Below are 6,560 nucleotides of genomic sequence, written 5' to 3'. Positions count from 1 at the left end.
TTCATTTTTTCAAGTATTTTGACTTGCCTCTTTTTTCAACAGGTCATTTTTTAATATTTTTAAAAAATGACACTTAATCATAGTGCAAAAGTGACTTAAGCATAAATGATGCCAAAAGCTTGGTCTTTAATTCATCTGTAAATATAGACTGAATCAATATCTAGCACTTATGGTTCTTGATACAATTTTTAACCAGAATAAACAATGTTTTACCAAATTATGTACCCTTTTGAATGTTCATGGGACAATGCTGTTTAAGCTTTAAAAGCTATTCAGTGATTATTTGAACACTTAGTTTATAAACTTTAATATATTTAAGTCTTTTTTTTTCTCTAACAGGATTGTGGGACACACTGTGGCCTAAAGGATAACATCATTCTGTTATTTTCATATGCATGGCATAATTTTAACAAACTAATTATGCTAAGCATGTATGGAAATAGCATATAAAAGTAATACTTAAACTTGCAAGTTACTTTTTAAGAGTACAATATCAGCTCAAATTATGATGCAACTTCCACAGTAAACTTTATCAACTTGCTCTTATTAGCTTATTGTGTAAATAAGCTACAGTCTGCCTAACTCTTTTTTGCTCATTTTTTGCCAAAAACATTTATACCTTCCCTTAAAGTTTCCTTATGAATATATAAAAGAGAAATAATGTAGCAATTAACAGTGAAATTTCTTTTGAATAATAAATTAAAATTCAATAAATTTTGAATAATAAATTTAATCTTTTGATTAATGATAATGGAACTTCATTTTTTCATGGATCTTTCCATTTCAGTAGTGTCCATAATATTTTCAATTTGTCTCTTCCTTTTCTTCAGCTCCTTCATTTTTTTATGAAACCCCAAACACAAAAGGTATACAAACCTATAGTACTGTGCATGGGTTTGAAGTATGGGGGAGGGGAATGCCAGAAACTTTGCTCTAGAGACTAAACATGGGTTTCATGTAACAAGTACTGAGTATTTACTCAGTACTTCTAAAATACTTTTTTATTTTTAGGTTTGATTAATTTCAATTTTAAATCCTTTGTATATCCTTGTATCTTGAGTTGGTTAAGAACCTTCTATAATGATATACAGTAAACTCTTGTCAATGCTTTCAAAGGGACTGGTGTCAGCACTATAAACAGATCCTATTCACTCAATGTTATTGATCATAGAACCAGAATAAAAGTGATAAGCACAAGTGTTATAATGGAATTTTACTGTAGACAAGTTTGCTTTTCTTTATTCTGTTGTGTTCCTCTCAAACTTGTGGCTCTATAATGAAATACTGTATTTGTACTTAATGTTACATTGCCAGCACAATTCTAGTGTTTTTTTTCTTATTGTTAGGATTACATTTCTGTCCAAATTTTCCTAAAATCTTGATAATTGTTATTATCAATCTTGCTATTTAAATCTCTGGTCATTACTCTTTAGTTTCTGCTTTGTTCTTAACATAAAGAACATTTATTTTGTCTTTAACTGGGCTGTTTATATATAGAATTCACTCCCAATCAATTTTTAAGTAACTACTGACAGATGCTTATTAGCCATTTAAACTTATTCTAACTTATTGCTACACCTTCCTTGCTTTGATTGATCTAAGCTTATTTTCTAAGTTTTTCATATACAGATTTTTAAGATATGATTTATTGTGAAATCTTAATTTTTGATCTTCAGAATTTAAGATCACTTAAATTATTTGCAACAGTTATCTTAATATAGACAATGCTTATTTTACCATATTTTTCATATTTTAGAATGGACTGGAATTATATAATACAATGTAGATTCCATGATACATAAAAGAATACTGAATATCATTCACTGACAGCCTTCCAAAATGATCTACAATTCCAGATCAGGAAGAAAATGTCTATTCTGAAAAACCAATAGTCAGGTAAAGTTTTTTTTCATTATCAATATAATTTTGACAAACTAATTTGCTGAAAATTACATTAAAAACATTTTAGAATAATGTGCCTCCTTCTGTGGTACAAATTGATTTGCTGTCCTATCCACTCTAATTTACATGACTTAGGGGAGACCATTCTAAGTCAGATAATAGTACTATATCAGAAAACCTGCTCTGGTATTAACCACTATTAAAGTAAAAAATATATATGCCTTATATGTATATTACTTAACTAAATCAATTTATTTATTACATTAAAAACCATATTTCAGAGGAATGTGCCTCCTTTATGGTACAAAACATTAAGGAACTGATTTATGGGGACCTAGGTCATGTGTTAAAAGGTGGGGTTTTTACTTTTAATAATGCCCTAAACAATTTTTGATATAGTATTGCACACTAAAGCTATCACAAAGTACTAATTGCCACCACTAATTTTGGGACTTTTGATGGGTAAAAAAGACTTAATGCAACTTTGGAACTAAGTATTAATTACACTTGTCACAATTTATACAAAAGATAATTTTAATTAAAACAAGTTCAAAATTTACTAGAACTTGCTTAGCTGCAAATTCACTTTCAAAAATAGTTTTCTAAAATTATGTTTTTACTGCCAATTTACAATGAAATCACAAGCAGTTCCAAAACATTACTTGCATTTCACATGTTTGCTAGGCAAATTCTTACTACTGTTGTGCATAATTGTTAATTATGATAGTTGATATTGAGTCTTCCTAAGAAGTAAGTTTAATGTTCTGGAACAAAAAAATTTGACTCTTGGGAGATTTAAGCTTGCAAGTTATGCATTCTAGTTTGGGTTCCAGGAAAGCCAAAGTGCAGATGTCTCTTGCTCAGAGGGATGTGGTTTTGTTGGGGGGAAAAATGTGTAAAAAATGGATAACATTTTTAGCAGTAACTGCACTAATTTGAAGAGAAATTTGACTTGGATCAGTTTAAGGAAACTCTCTAAAGAGATTATTCATTTATGACCTAACATTAATTTTAAACAATTCAAGACAGTAATGAAGTAGGTTTAAAGATTCTATTGATTGTAATGATATAGCATATATCAGAATACAAGGAGGAAGGCTGTAGTAGTGGCATGTGATGCAAGAAAGCAAATGTATGAGCTTATGCAGCATCAGCCAAAAAAATCACACCATTCCCTCCAAATGCCTGTCCAGTTCCTCCTTAAATTTATTCAACCTATCAACTTCCACAATGACAGACTGGAAGTTTGTTCCAGCAATTAACCACCCACTGGCTAAAGGAAAATTTCCACACATCTATTCTAAATCTGTCTTTTCTTAATTTGACAACTGTTCCAAAGGTTGAATGTATTTTAGTATAGGTAAATGAGAACTTAGTTTAAAGTTAAAGTGCATGGACTTTTTTTCTGTTGAAAAGAAGTGGAATCAAATATACTAATTCAGAAGAACAGATTCCACAGAAATATATCTATAAAAATGATACAGTAGATGTGTAGTGAGCCTGTAAATGAGGGATCATTAATTAAAACTGATTGGCTTCTTTTGGATAGTTTATCCCTGCATCCCATATATACTGAAGCTTTAGTTATCTGATCACCCTTTTCCTGATCTTACCATGTCAGTTGGCTGTCTTTGGACCCTTTCAAGAAGCTTTATCTTTTCCAGATAGTGTTCATACTTGAACACAGTATTTGACATGTGGTCTTAGTTTCTTTATACAGTGGGACTATGGCTTCCATATCTCTACAGGATAATGTTCAATAGGACACAATGGGCTTTACTGGTTAACTGTTTACAATACTCACTTATCTGCCCATATTGCAACTCACAGATCCCTTTCTTCCTCCAATGTATTTAATTCAACCCCACAAACTAACTTATTTGTGGGTTGCTGATCCCCAAATGTAAGACATTGCATTTTGCTGTATAAAAAAACAACTTTGACATAAAGCCTGTCTTCTAACCTGTCATTGATAGCACTTATGAAAGTCAAATCACAGTGATCTAAGAATTGATCCTTGGTGACCTGACTTTTGCCCTGGAACCACCCAGCAATACATTCTAGAATTTTTCCACTAATTCCAACATGTTTCAGTTTATACAATAACCTGCTCATAGCTAATTATGACAAAATAGCTGTCTAAGTTAGACATGATTTTAGCTTAACAAAACCATATTTGTCATTCAAAATGACATATCTAATTAAACTTCTGGATTGCACTCTTAATCATTGCTTTCAAAATTTTCCCTACAGCTGAAGTCAAACTAACTGGTCTATAGTTACCAACTTTGCTCTTAGAACTACCTTTTTATGTATTGGTGATACATTGGCACTTCTCCAGTTCAAAGGAATCTCTTCCAAGTCCACTGAGTAATCAATACATCTCTTCCAAAGCTGTTCATGTAAGTTTGTCTAATTAGTAAATTAGATGTAGTTATAGCAACTAATCATGAATTGGCAATTAATGTGCAATAGATATTTCATTGAGGTGGCTAATATAAACATGTTTAGGCATTTTCTCAATTTTTTAAAAAATTGAATATGCATAGGATCTTTCTTTTGACTTCTGTCAAAATTGTTTGCTATATTAGTTCTTGTATTTGAAGAGAATGCAAAAACATCACCCCACCAACAAAGGAATAAAATTTGAAGAGTTCTTAAAATTGTTAGTTTACACAATCTTGTGTATTTGTCTATGGACTTGCATGCAAAGAACAGAACAATTAGTTTAATTTTTTGTCAAGAAATATGACCTTCACTTAGACTACATGAGAAACATTTTTAAATTAACTTTAAGAATTAAGTCTGCTTACAGGTTTTAATCTTAAAGAAATTATTTATATATATGATCACATTTTTATTTATTTTTCTTAGGTTGAACTGAAGTTTCAGTGAAAGATACCAGTATTACTAACCCTACAAAAGGAAAAAATATGAGAAGGCCATGTGATGGATCAGGCCAAGATTCTACAGATTATGTTAATTTTATATTTGTTAATTTTATTTACCAAAATAAACTATTTTAAAAAACCACTGTTCTTGTCAATTTTTTCCAGCAGAATTAATAAAATCTGCTGCAAAATACATAATATATTCTCAGAAATAAGTGAAACAGTTTGCCATTTCATCAGTTATATCTCTCCACTTTTTTAAAGTGGAAACTACTTAGTTTTATGAATCATGCTTATTTTATAAATGTTTACTGGAAATTTGTTAAAGAATAGCACTTCTAAATTTTTGATCTTGTTTTAAAATTCATGGAGTTATTTCCTTGAATTCTGCTTTAAATACAATTAGATGTAGAATCTTAAAGAGAATATTTCATTTTCTAAAGTGGAGCTGATTTAGTTTCAGCTTAAAGTAGTTATCACTATAAAAAAAAGTAGATTTATTAAAGAAAATTGTTCATATTTTTATTTAATAATTGTATTTAAAATACTTTAATTTTACACCATCTGAAGAACATTGAGGGAAAGTGTCATGAAATTCAAAATCAACTGACTCTAATGCCAGTTATTTCTATGGAAGTTTATTCCAGCAATCTGCCAAGTAAGTTTTTTTGCCTTGTAAAAAGGAAATTTGACACATACTACAACTGGCTTTCCTCAATTTAAATTTATGTACCCTCAGGCAATTTGGGGAAGAGGAAGAAAACCATCAGCATTGAGCTTACTCAACCAATTCAAGGTGTCATGCACCTGTGAGGTGCAGTCTCCAGATGCTGCAACTTGCAGAACTTAAGCCTTTCATCATGAGTGCACCCCTTTGTTCCTCTCAAATCTTGTTGCCCTTCTGTGCTCATTCCAGCAACTCTACATCCTTCCTAAAATGAGTCCTCCAGACCTGTATACAATGTTTTTTACTCAAGGTGTGGTCTGACCATTTCCTTATACAAAGGGATAATCACCTCCTTATCCCTGTATATCATTGAAAAGACAGCTACTCTTGCAAACTGTTTGCACTGCTCAGGAAATTTCATATCTGAATGAAATTACCTTGGGTCCTTTATTTCCTACCACCCTGAGTGTAGTACCATACGGTTGATACATTACTCTGCTACCCATATGAACAATTTTACAGTTGTCTGTTAAAATTCAGTTGCCACCTCTCAGCACATCTGCTCAATTTTTCTAGATCTTGTTGTAGTACCTTATTGTCATTAACAACTCTGCCAACCTTGGTATAGTCTGTCAATTTTACACATTAAGCCTGATATACTTCATATTTATCATGAATAAATTCAGAAAATAAAAGACCAACACAACCTTGTGACTCCACTAATAACAGTCCACAAAGTCCCTTTGCTGTCTTCTCCCACTCAATTTACCTTTTCATAACAGCAACTTGCCCATAATGCTATACTGCTCCAATTTCTACAGTATTTTCCCATGTAGAAAATGTCAATCTTTCCTAAGATCCAAGTATGATATCAATTATTTTTTGCATCCAGTTCCTTTGTGACCACATCAAAGTATAGAATCAAATTTGTCAGACAAGACTTTCCTTTAACAAACCATGCTCTGTTTGAACTATAATTGAAGCCTTGTCTAGATCATCCTGCAGTGCTTCAATTATTTGCCCCATAACAGAAGTTAAAACTAACAGGTCTGCAATTTCTCGTGTGACCTTTCAAGCCCTTCCCTTTGAACTGCCAATAC

At 31.4% G+C, this 6,560-nt stretch overlaps 1 long non-coding RNA gene across 1 annotated transcript; it reads left to right on the top strand.

Annotated features, from left to right (window-relative positions):
• Window positions 1-1,782: 1,782 nt before the first annotated feature.
• On the top strand, window positions 1,783-4,866 carry LOC150084980 (uncharacterized). Its single transcript, XR_016547087.1, has 3 exons — window positions 1,783-1,896; window positions 4,156-4,304; window positions 4,777-4,866. It is a non-coding gene; the product is annotated as an uncharacterized LOC150084980 (long non-coding RNA).
• The last annotated feature ends 1,694 nt before the right edge of the window (window positions 4,867-6,560 follow it).

Source organism: Mastigoproctus giganteus, chromosome 6 (genome assembly GCF_048544385.1).
Source record: "Mastigoproctus giganteus isolate SK-2022 chromosome 6, ASM4854438v1, whole genome shotgun sequence".
Classification (NCBI taxonomy): domain Eukaryota; kingdom Metazoa; phylum Arthropoda; class Arachnida; order Uropygi; family Thelyphonidae; genus Mastigoproctus; species Mastigoproctus giganteus.
The sequence above is the reverse complement of the archived record's forward strand: the minus strand, read 5'-3'. Positions and strand labels throughout refer to the sequence as shown.